This window comes from Microtus pennsylvanicus, chromosome 13, assembly GCF_037038515.1.
Source record: "Microtus pennsylvanicus isolate mMicPen1 chromosome 13, mMicPen1.hap1, whole genome shotgun sequence".
NCBI classification, from domain to species: domain Eukaryota; kingdom Metazoa; phylum Chordata; class Mammalia; order Rodentia; family Cricetidae; genus Microtus; species Microtus pennsylvanicus.
In genome coordinates, this window is record NC_134591.1 from 57,276,806 (window position 1) to 57,289,208 (window position 12,403).

Sequence of the window (12,403 nt, forward strand, 5' to 3'; positions counted from 1 at the left end):
TGAGGTCCTTCTTCCAATGGGTGAACTTATTCCTCACTGGACCTGGGATCCTGTCCCAGGCATGCAGCAAAGGAGAGAATGCAGAGCTTCCCTCCCTTTCAGAACCTCTGATCTCATGGGCAGAAGAGGCCTGGAGGTCAAGGCAATATAGCTTCCTAGGATTAGCCCCCAGTAAGGAAATTGGGTGGATTGGGGGAAGATGGCTCAACAGGCAAAGATACCTGCTGCCATGCCTGATGCCATGTATTTGATTTCAGGGCCCATGTGGTGGAGGGAGAGACCTGACGTTCCTTTGACATGTCTGTGTTTGTGTGTGTGGTTCCTCAGGTGGCTCCCTGCCAATTAGCCCCACTTCCACCCCACCCATGACTTCTAGCATCCCATGATGGATGGTTTGGTCTACACCATTTCCCTAGGGACCTTCCAGTGCTGGCCTCTAGAACCCACCCATAATCCGTAGGTGCATCTTCCTCCTAGGGGGAGGGGAGGTCTTTGCTGTGCATCAGTGTCTAGCTGGGTCCTTGCTTCAAAACGTAACCAAAGCGACATTAATAGAAAACTCATGTCAGTTGAAGCGATGAGGTATCAACTTAGAATTGGATTCTCTCTCTCTCTTCTCCTCTCCCCCATTCCTCCCTCCCTCCCTTCTCTGTCTTGATCTTTCTCATCCCTACTGGCTCCATTTTGTTTATCTGTGTCAGCACTACACCGCAGAAACACTTCTTCCAAGAATAAGGGCCTAAGAACGCCCAATGGTTCCTTCCTATGCTCTGTCTAGAGCTTAACCTCAAGGGGCCAGAGCTCTGGTTTGTGAAGAGTATATGCCCAAGCCAGTCTGAAGTGCCAGGGGACAAGTGCTTCGATTGGAGCCATGAGGTAGGAAGGAGAGGACCTCTAACACTGAAGGAAAGGAGGGCTGGTCTCAGAATGTAGGGGGAAGCTTGCAGACTTGGATGAACACTGTGGCTGTGTAGTCAGAGTGCAACAGGGTCCTGTGGGGAGCAGGCATACCTGGCCTTCTGACCTCAAACATGCTGTTTGGAACCCTAACAGTTCTCCTCAGGGTTCTACCCCAACACAGAAAAATGCACACAGCAAATGCCAACGTGCCCCTACATGGCTAGTCTCCAGAGGCAAGAACCCCACCTTGTCCAGTCTCCTTTGAAAAGGGGGTTCCTATTCTTTTCCCTATGTTCCTTTCTCCCTCCTTTTTCTCCCCCTCAACCCTTATAAAGATGCCTTTATTTATTTTATTTGTGGTGTGTACATGCGTGTGTGTATTGCATGTGGTGTGCACATGGTGTGTGTGTGTATCTGTGTGGCATGTGTGTTGTCTGTGTTTTGCATGCACATATGTGTATAGGTGCATGTACCCATTTCAAGGCGTTAAGACAGAGAGCAACAGAAGCCACAGAAAGACACAGAGTGTCTTCCTCTGCCACTCTCTCTCCCTCATTGCCTTGAGGCAGGGTCTCTCACTGAGCCAGAAGCTCACCATTTTGGCTAGGCTGGCTGCCTAGCAAACTTTCCCGATCCTTGTGTCCTCCGTTCAGTGCTAGGGTTACAGGCACGCAGCTATACACAGCTGTTTACATGGGTTGTGTGGGTTCTGACTCAGGACCTCATGCCTGAATAGCAAGGGCTCCTACCCACTGCGCCTTCTCTTCGGCCCTTCAAGATATTTGAAAAGTAAAACTGACAACAAAGTTTTATTTCATGTTCAACTGGGGGTGGCTGGCAGGAGTTCTGAGCCTAAACAATAAAAACCACTGTGCTCCATGAGTTATGTCTGCGCAGGCAGAGGCTGGGAGGGAATGCGGTTTGTCTGCCACTGCACCTAAAAACTCCCTCCAATGGAAGAGAAGGCTGGAGTTCCAAAATGTGCTCAACTGGAGAAGCATAGCTGGGGACGGGGCTCGTGGTTAACCTTTGCCCCTAAGGCTCGTCTCCGAGTAGCTACCTGGCCACAGGTCCTTTTCCAGGATTCCTCTTCTCAAGACTCCCTACACTCCTGGGTGTTTCCCAGGCTTGATTACAGCTTCAAGTCTGCATGCATGTGGCTCCTCACGATCTAAAGGCAGCCGATCATCTCCTGACCACGTTGCCACAGGACTTGCTCTCTTGTGAAAGATACTGAGATAGAGTGGCTCACAGTGCCAGCTCAGGCCTCAGTGATGTCCCTAGCAGATGATCATCTCTCCTGTTGTCCTTGTTCACTCCAGTGACTGGGTTTCTTGTCGGGTTACTTACTCTGAACATTCTAGAACAATTGCAGTTATTTGAATTAGCCCCTGGTTGGCAGCATAGCTATTAAAACAGAAAGCTGGTGCCAGCTTCCCTCTCATTGATTACACAGAGTTCTCAGTCATTGGATAGAATGGTCCAGGGCGGCAGGAAGGCAGAGCATCAGAGTATTAGAACATTGTGCTGGGTCCAGGGTGAGAGAACACAGAATGCACAGACATCTGCCCTGTCTCCTATGGGCTCCTGCCTCCAGCCCTGGCTCCCTGTGATCTCAAATGCCCCGGGTGACCTAATAGGCTCCTGACCTAATGAACAGTGACAGCAATTTTTCGGCTGAGTTAGAATTTGTGCTTGACCTCCAGGGTCAATTCAAACTGGTCTTCTAAGGGGCTCCACAATTTCCTACTGCTGGGAGCTGTATCTACTGGGGTCACAAGATCTTCAGAGCATGCATTGTTTAAACTACCACCAACCCTTGCCAAGAAAGGTTGGTGAGTGATGCCTGTTGCAGATAGTGTGGGGGATTGGTGAGTAGACAGGGACCAGCTTCTTGGTCTCAAGCTCACTAGCGCTATCTCCACTTCTTCTCTCCCCCATCTTCCAGGAGCACCAAGAGTCCTGCATTGAGGGGACCTCACATTTTTCTGGTCTTGGGTAAAGAACTGACCTGTTCTTCAGTCTTGGGTTCTGTGGGACAGTCCAGTCAAAGATGCCTATTAGATTGCGGTTCTCTCTCTCTCTCTCTCTCTCTCTCTCTCTCTCTCTCTCTCTCTCTCTCTCTCTGTGTGTGTGTGTGTGTGTGTGTGTGTCTATTAGATTGCGGTTCTCTCTCTCTCTCTCTCTCTCTGTGTGTGTGTCTATTAGATTGCGGTTCTCTCTCTCTCTCTCTCTCTCTCTCTCTCTCTCTCTCTGTGTGTGTGTGTGTGTGTGTGTCTATTAGATTGCGGTTCTCTCTCTCTCTCTCTCTCTGTGTGTGTGTGTCTATTAGATTGCGGTTCTCTCTCTCTCTCTCTCTCTCTCTCTCTCTCTCTCTCTCTGTGTGTGTGTCTGTCTGTCTGTCTGTCTGTCTGTCTGTCGCCTCTCTGTCTCTGTCTGTCTTCTTTTGTCTCCCAGCATCTCTCTGTCTTACCCCAGCCACTTCTTCTACCTCTAGGTGGGCAGACTACAGAATTTACCCCCACCTTCAGCACCCAGGGATTCTGAGGTATCCTCCAGGACAGGAGGCGTGGGGGAACCATGGTGTGGCCCTGGGGACATTTTACAGGAAGCTTGGTTCTGGAGGCCTGTTAGGAGTCCTCAGAGTCCTCTGCACCGTGGCCGTCAGTCAGGCTCACCTCTGTGAGAGCCTAGGCCTGCTCTACAATAACCATAGAGCCTCCTACAGCTCTGACCTCCCTGACACTGGATCATCCCAAGCTGCAAGAAGTCCTGGCAAATTGTCTTCTGGGTACAGAGCCAAGTGGCCTTTTAGTCTCCCGTGTCTAGACAGCATCAGACACTTGGCCTCCCAAGTGAACTTTGCTCTAGGTACATCGGGTCCTTTGGTCTTTGCAGGAGCTGGTGGCTTCTTCTGGCCACCCAGCCTTCACCCTGCTTCTAACTTGTCAGGCTTCCCACAGTCCCTCTAGTTCTTCCTGCTATCGATTTTCTTTTTCCTTTGAGACAGAGACTTCCCTAACCCAGAATGACTTCAGTTCTTCTTGTAGCTAAGGATAGACTTGAATTTCTGATCCTCCTGCCTCCACTTCCCAAGTGTTAGGATTTCAGGGTGGTTCCTTGCTGTCTCTGTCTTCAAGGACGTCTCACCTGTGTCCTCCAACCCTGGCCGCGGTCTTGGCTTGTGGCCTGGTACCACCTTCTCTCCCACTAGCACGGGCTTCCCACTCTAGTTCTCTTCTTCCTGGCAGCCAGTCTCCACCCACTTCCAATTTGCATTTACTCCAACCTCATCAGCACAGAGCTCGTGGCTTCCAACAGGAGCAGGTGCATACCGCTACACAAGATGAGGAGGAGGCTTTGCACCTCACTCCCAGCTCCTGGCAAGCCTTTCTCCGAGGTGAAACCTGTTAGCTTCTTGATATTTGTGTTACACAGATGTGGAGACAGAGGTGAACCAGGAATAGTGATACACCTGGGAACTGCATAGGTAATTGTTGTACGTCTGGGACAAAGGAGGAGCTGGCAGGCTTGTTAGGGAATGAGGAGAGGGTAAAAATACAGCTCAGCGTGACAACAGGTTTTGCATTCACCTTGGAGAGAGGTGGTATCACAGCCCCATTTTATAGAGATGGACAGAGGGAGGTTTGTGTGCCAGGTCCGAGCTCATGAAGGCATTAAGCATCCTAAGTAAGATTCAGACCCAGGCAGTCTGAGATTGGCCCCATTGATTGGGGTGAGGGTTTTGGGTGGCACAGTAGTGCTAATCTGCTTCTGAAGACCCTCCCAGGGTGGGGGGACCGAGGGCGTGCTCCCTGGGGCCTCTGAGGGTCTAGGGAGTTTGTAGATAAGGACATTGGCCTCCTTGGAAGAAGGTTCCATCAGGGTCTAAGATACAAGCTCAGTCAGCAGATGGTACAGGCATCCAACTCAAGCTCTGCCCTTCCCTGCTGGGTGACTTTGAACCACTCACTTTGCTTCTCTGAGCCACAGGGCCAGCTGTCATTGTAAAATGCAGACGACATCAAAGCCAGCTTGCGGCTGTTTTTAGGATTCCGTGAACGAGTGTGCAGTGGTGGTGGGGGGAGCAACTGGCACAGCCAGCTCCCTAAACACAGGCTGCAGTTGCTGAGGTTGGAATGTGTGTCTCCATTTTGTCCCATCTCACTGCTACCGGCTGTAGGAAATGGCGCTTGGAAGCCAGGGTCTGGGAGGGAACAAGGGCCTGAGGTAACAGCCGAGGCTTCTTTCCCACAGCGCAGGCACCTGGGGGCACCAGAAGACAGGCTTTCTTGTTCTGAGGGGACTGACAAGTGTAGTCATATAGTTTAGCAGGGACGACAAGGTGGCCCTGGGTACAGGATTTGTTACTGGCTGTGAGCGGGGCTGGCTGCAGGCACTGTCTCCAGAAGATCCCGGCAGGCGATTGCTGCTGGATCCCGCACCTGCTGCCTCCTGCCTGCTCCAGTTGGACCTGGCCAGGTCTCTGGACTCTCAGAGTTTGGTTCTGGAAAGCCCTTCCAAGAAAGTGCTGAGCAGCTTGGGCTGCCGTGGGAATGCGCTAGACAACCTCAGAGCAGAAACCCATTGCCCCCAGTAAGTAGGAAAACTGCAGCGAGCTGCAGTCCACAGCTCTGCCTGAACCGAAGGATGAACAGCCTGCAGTCCCTCCTTGGTGGCTCTCTGGTCAGCTGATGACCTTGGTTTTTATTTCCCTGAAAGACCGGAGCTCTCAGAAGTGAGCTTCCCTACCCCCACTCCTCACACCCAGTCCTCCTACCTCAGTGCCCACAATGTTAGATGTCCTTCTGTCTCCACTGTGATTGGGTGGCTCATTCCACCACAACACAATGGTCACTACATAGCCTCTTAAAAATGCCCAGGCAAGTGCTTCCCTTTGCAGCAAAACCTTGAGGGCAGAGGGAGACAGACAGGACTCGCTGCTGGACCCGGCATAGCCCCTCTCTCGCTCTTCCTTCTCAAACCTGGCCATCATGCTTCGATGCTCTCCCCAGGTGAAGGTCTGTGTCACCCTCCACCTCCCCGATGCTAAATCTGTCGTCAGTCCAAGCTTCAGGGGCCACGAGGCTTGGCTGTAGCTGCCTTCTGGATCCCCTCCTCCTGCTGTCCCCTGGTCTCTTTTGTAGATTTAGTATAACCCCTGGATTCCTGATGATCAGGGACGCCCAGGACTTGAGAATCGCATAGTCCTTCTGCTCCGCATGTCGGTTCTCAGCCTGCGATAGACGAGCTTGATTGCTAGACTGACCAGATGGAGAAATGCTCGGTGGATTCCGGAAGCACACCTAGGGGGCTGTTTCTGAAGGTAATCTCCAGCATTCATAAGGGAGAGAAGCCATTGATGGAGTCAAAATCCGAGTTTTTCGAGGTATCCAAACTATGAAAGCTGGAACCTAGCTAGAAGGCATAGGTCACTGAGGGCATCTTTAGGGGGCTCTTATCTTGTCCCAGGCCCCTCTGCTTCCTGTTCACCATGATGTGAGCTCCTATGTCTCACCTTCTTCACCACAGTGGACAGAATCCCAGTAACTATGAGCAGAATAAATCTTTCCTTTCTGTTCTGGCTTAGGTCTGAAAGGTCCCCTGTAGGGTCACATGTTTGAACACAGCCTAGTCCTGATGATGCTTCTTTGGGACACTGGAGAACCTTCGTAGCAAGAGACATGTCTGGGAGAGGAAGGTCACTGGGGACCGGCCTTTGAGGGCTGTAGACTACTCGGCTGTAGGCTTGAGCTTTTGGTTTTCTGATCTGCCAGGACTGAGAAGTAGGATCCGCTTACAGGATAAGGTTTGCGACCTTATCTTTATGAGCCTAGCTATTAACATAAGAGGCCAGCAAGCAGTGGGAGCCTAATGCGCGCTTGTTGATTGGACGGATGCAGCTTACTTTTTCACCCAGGTATTTCAGGCTTGCGTCTGCATGGACCTCTTCAGCTGTGCGTAGTATCTGCCTTGAGACAGGTGTTCTGGACAGTGCAGAGAATGCTCTGCAGCAGCTAACCTTTCCGTTGCGAATGAGTGAGTTTATTGAGTCTATAGCAAGCCAAAGTGAAAGAATGGCTAGCAAGTGAGTGGTAGACAGAAGCAGATAGTAGAACCGTCATCAGGGCTGGTGCTGAAAACAGCCAGCAGGGACCAGCGGAGGAAACCCCGCCGAGCCAATCAGCCAATAGCCAGTGCAGTTCCTTATAGGAGAAGTGCAGGCAGAGCAGAGGGTCCCCCTACGTGGCTTCTGTGAGGGGAGCCGATAGCAGCAGTAAGGTAACTCATCAAACTGAGGCTTACAAATATCCGGCAGAAATCCACTGGGGAGGTAGAGGCAGCCCACTGAAGGGCTTGATTATAAGGTGCCCCTCTGCAGATGAGCTGAACTTCATGGGAGAAACTCAGGTTTCTCCTAACACCACGGGCACCATGGGCAATTTGATATCCCAGGGCAAATGATAGTAATCTCTGCTGGAAATGGCTTCACCTTCTAGCTGTTCTCAAGAACACACCAATTTTACTCTTGGGCTATTTCGAGATCTCTTCGTTCCCTGTCACAGAGTTACGGAGGCCTGTCCAGTCTGAGTGGGGCAGGAGCTTGGAAGACACATTGAGACAAAAATGTCTAGGTTAGAAATGAATGGAAAGGCCAGCCTCACGTTCAGAGCCATCTTCTCTGTGAGCTCAAGCAGCCCATGACATTGTACCAATGTACTTTATACCATGCCCCTACCGCAGGGTGTCCAGGGTTTGAGCTCAGTAAACACAGGGTCCTATCCCCAGCGACGTCTTCTTCCCTGTGTGAGCTTGAGGTGGCTGCTCTTCTTAGTTCCACCTTCAAGTAAAGAAGAGTAGATAGTCTCAAACACGTTTGCTCAGAGGGAAACTCTAGAAAGTGTAGAGAGTGCCCAGGAGTCAGACTCCAAGGAGCAGCTCATCCTCTGCTGGCCTCAGTTTCCCCGTGCCTGAAATGGGCAGTGATGAGAATTTGGTACCAGGTAGGCAGGGAGCTAGATTTGAGGTAACCAAGGAAACCACAGCGGCTTGGTAGCTCTATCTGCTGCTGGTCAGACGACTCCTTTGTGGTTGAGCATTCTTGAAGTTGCCCTAGGCTGTTCCCACCAACGCAGAAATGAACACAGCCAGGCATCCTCCCATGGGTGTGCGGTCACAAACGGTCGCACCCTCAGAAGACCTGGCGTCACTTTCAGATAGTATCATTTGCATTCTGGCTTGGTCGCCTGTGCCCTGCTTTGCGGGGTTTCCAGGAAAACTGTGGGAGAAACTCCCTAAAAGGGAGGCCCTGTCTGCAGGGCTTTGGGAAGAGACGGGGTGACCTTATCCCATGTATGTGTCACTCAATTCATAAATACTCTTGAAACTTACTTATAATCCACAGCGTACAGCCCGCTGAGCTCCCCTGGTCTTAAGTCAGTTGACTCCTCTCTCTCTTTGGAGTGCTGGCTTTGCTTAGCTTTGCAAAATAAACCTTCGCTCAAACTATCTTTTGACAGGAGTATTTCCTTCCAGAAGACGAGGATCAGGAACAAAAAGACCCCGTAACAGACTCAGTCACTATCAGAGGTAGATGCACTTGGAAAGGTGCAGAAGTCACACCCACGAAGGGGCCATAAATCAAGTTGCCACACACTAGTGTCACATGTGACTCTTAGAGACTGCTGTCTTGTAATTCAACCCTGAAATGCATTGCGACAGACCCTGGAGGCCTTTCATCCCCCCCCTCCTTCTGTGTCCATACCCTCATTCATAAGTCCATCTATTTAACACTTTTGCAGAACACACGCTGTACCAGCCCCTGGCGCAGTGCACACACAACACCAAGCAGAACCAAGGTCAAATTCTAGTCTTCAGGAACTAATTGTCTGGAATGGTAATAGCAGTGATGGCTGTCTATCGCTGGTGGCCTGCCTGGCTCTAAGGGAGGGCCTTTGATACTGGTCGTACCCCTTCAGCCTCTCCCGGCCCTACAGAGAAGGTGTGGCTTTAGTCTCTGTTTTGTAGATGTACGTATTGAGGTTTATGTGGCCACAGGACAAAAAGCTGGAATGTTTGGGTCAGGAGCAGCAGCGTTTTTCTTCCACCCCTACACATCCGGTTAACCTACAGCCTCCTAGAGGGCCCATTTCACACTCAGTTGCTGATGTTAAAGAAGCTGTGGCTTTGGCATGTGAAGGGCGAAGGCAGTCCAGGGGCGGCTCCCACGGTGGGGTGTCTTGAAGCCAGCCTCACTGGGAACTTGGACACCTGATCACCTGGAGGAACTGCCCAGGTTGTAGAAATGACTTTGCTCATGCCCCGCAGGTGCCCCCACGAGTAGAACACCCCACCCCGCCCCACCCACGCCACTTCTGCAGTTCCCTTTGTTCTTGCTGTAAGTCACAGGTTCCTCCCTCCTGAGGAAGCTGTGATGGGAATGAACTCTGGGTCCTGGAGAGAGCAGCTCCAAAGAGGCTTTGAAGAAACCCTGACACCCTGAAGCCATAAAGTCACTTTGGGGCAAATGCCTCTCATTCTTGGCCTCTGCGGTGTAATAGAGAGGTTGCGGGAGTTAAGGTGAGATTCGGACATGGTTTGGCTCTCATGTCTCGTGCCAGCTTTAACCCGGGCATGGAAGCTGGCGCGGCCCTAAGAATGTGTGTGTGCAAGACAATGCCTGCTGATGCAGCTCTTCATCTATGCGCAGCCGGGGGCTGTTGGATGCATACTCACGTGTCTCTACGCACACGGGTCTGGGTGCTAACTGGTTGACCTTTGCTTCCTAGGAGATGACCTATCTGTGTGCCCATACACTTCTGTACTGGCTGGCCTCTGGGAGCAGCTCTCTTCTGTGTCTGTCTCAGTGCCTGCCCAGACCAGTGACTTTCTGTGGTCAACAAGCCTCTTAGGACCTAGCCTTGGAACTGTCACTCTGTCACACTGACCCTATCATATGGACCAATGTAAAATGCACAGCTGCAAAAGTCCAGGGCAGGGAAGTAGATTCTGCTCCCCCAGTGAGAACGGGCCCCCATCTGCATGTATGTGTCTATGTGGGTGTGCCTGAGTGTACAAGCACATAGATGCCCTTTCATACATATACTGGGTGTGCCTGAGTGTACAAGTGCATAGATGCCCTTTTCCACATGTACTGGATATGCCTGAGTGTACAAGTGCCTAGATGCCCTTTTCCACATGTGCTGCGTGTACCTGAGTGTACAAGTACCTAGATGCCCTTTCACACATGTACTGTGTATGTGGAAGAAGATGCTAAGCTAAGCATGTGCCTATGTTTCTGTATATGTGTCTAGTAGCACACACACACGCACGCACGCACACATGCACGCATGCATGCACACACACGCCCCACTGCAGAGGCATACAGACTGAGCCTGTGTAGTGAGTCTTTCTTCATCCCATGTAGAGACACCTGCACCCCCAATGAGTTGCATGCCATCTGCCTGTGCTGAGGTGGATCTTGCTCTGTTAGTGGCCCTGAGAAAATTCACTGGTCAGTTGTCTTGTAGTCTATTATTACCCAGATGTCTGTGTGTTCCAAACAATTGTTTTTAAATTGCTTCATTAGTCTGTCTCAGCAGACTGGATCCTGCCACACTTGACTGGCTCAGATTCTCTGGGACAGAGCTAGGCACACGGCTCACTTGCTGATGTATGTCCAAGTATGGAAGAGGGTGACCCAGGGAGAGACAAGAGAGAGTCACCACATGCTACAAGAGACAGCATCATGGAACAGGAAGGGACTACAAAAAGCTGGTAGCTAGAACCTGCCATTTGCAGACTGGGTCACCCCTGCAAGCTCATGCAAGAAGGGGTCACTCACTGTCATGGATGTTCTGAGAAGGATAAGGCCGGAAGGAGATGGTATACGGGGCTCCCAGCACTGTGCATGGCCCTCCTGACTCAGTCCTCCCTCTGATCACTGTGCACAGGGCTTGGGGCCCTCATTAGCAGGACTGAACAATGAGCCAGTGGCAGCTGTGGTCCCCCACTTGATTTGGGGAAGTCACTGATACTCCAGGGGGAAGCTGGAGACCCTCTAACACACCCAGTCCTGCTCAGGAACAAATTGGCGGACAAAACTGGGACCTGGTGTCGTCATACCTGTGCTTTGCGTGCACAGATGTTATGACCCTGTCCTAAACTTTGCATCTCTTTGACACCCTTGTGCTTTTCTGAAGGCTGGGTAACCGTAGCCAAGGTGCAAGCTCTTCCCTTCTGCCTTGCAGCTCTTGCTCGCCTTCTAGGAGGGAGTTGCCCCAGGAGTCTTACGCAGGCTCCTGCCTTGCTTCCCAGGAGGACTCAACAAGAGTCTCTCACTGCCGACCCTTGTGCCAACCAAGAGTCACAGAACAGCTTTGGGCCTCCAGAAACATCATTTCTCCCTCCCATTAGCTGCCACTTTTTAAAGTATTCACGGTGCCACTGGGGTGCTGCTGTGCCTTGTCCCCACCCGCTTCCAACCATCCCTGTGAAAATCTTAGACAACATGGGCCACATGTAGTCTCTGTTTCTTGTTCTTTATTTCATTCTCTTAAAAAAATATGCATTTGTTTTGGTTCGCCTATGAAGTGTCCCCCAAAATGTTTCCTGAGTTAAAATCTTGGTTTCCAGATGCTGGAGCCAGCCCTAAGATACTGCCTTCATAGATGGACCAATCTCTTGATGGGTTTATAACTTGATAGTGTTACTGGGAGATGGTGGAGAGTCAGAAGTGGGGTCTGGTGGGGTGTGCCCTGGAAAGACACCCCCCATTGCTGGCTCTCTCTTCCCATCTGTCTGCTTGCTCCTAGACTGAGGCCTCTCCTTCTTCCACACATTCCCTCTGTGATGTTCTGACACACTCCAGGTTCAAAGCAGGGAGCCAGCTGACCATGAAAACTTCTGGAATCGAGAGCTAAAATAATCTTTCCTTCTTTTAAATTGTTCTTGGGCCATAAGATGGATCCTTGGCACTTACTTGCCACCAAGCTGACAACCTGAGTTCTATCCCTGGGACACAGAGGATGGGAAGAAAGAACCAACTCCTGAAAGTTGTCCTCTGACCACCACACAAAAAATAAAGATTTTAAAAAAATTTAAGAAGTTGGGTGGTAATAAACAATAAAACTTCTTGCTCCAAGCATCAACAAATAAACAACAAAACCAACTTACATTCTCAGCTCAACAGCTGTGTAGACACAGGCTAGATGTGGTAGGTAGGACCCATGGGGTGTGACTGGTCACCCCTAGGGAGACAGACAGGTAAATGTACAAGTTAAAACACCTTAACTGAAGTTACCAGGACTCTGAGTTGTACATGGGCCTAACAGCACCTTCCTCCCGCATTGCTGAGCCCTCACGGCTGGGCCACCACAATAGCCTCCGTCTAGTCATTTGTGTGGAGCCTGAGGTGAGGGTGCCACCAACCACAGCGTTTTCCGAGCACCAGGTGCCTCTCCACATGTATTAAACTTAGCCCTTGGGCCCCAGAGCTGCCGTT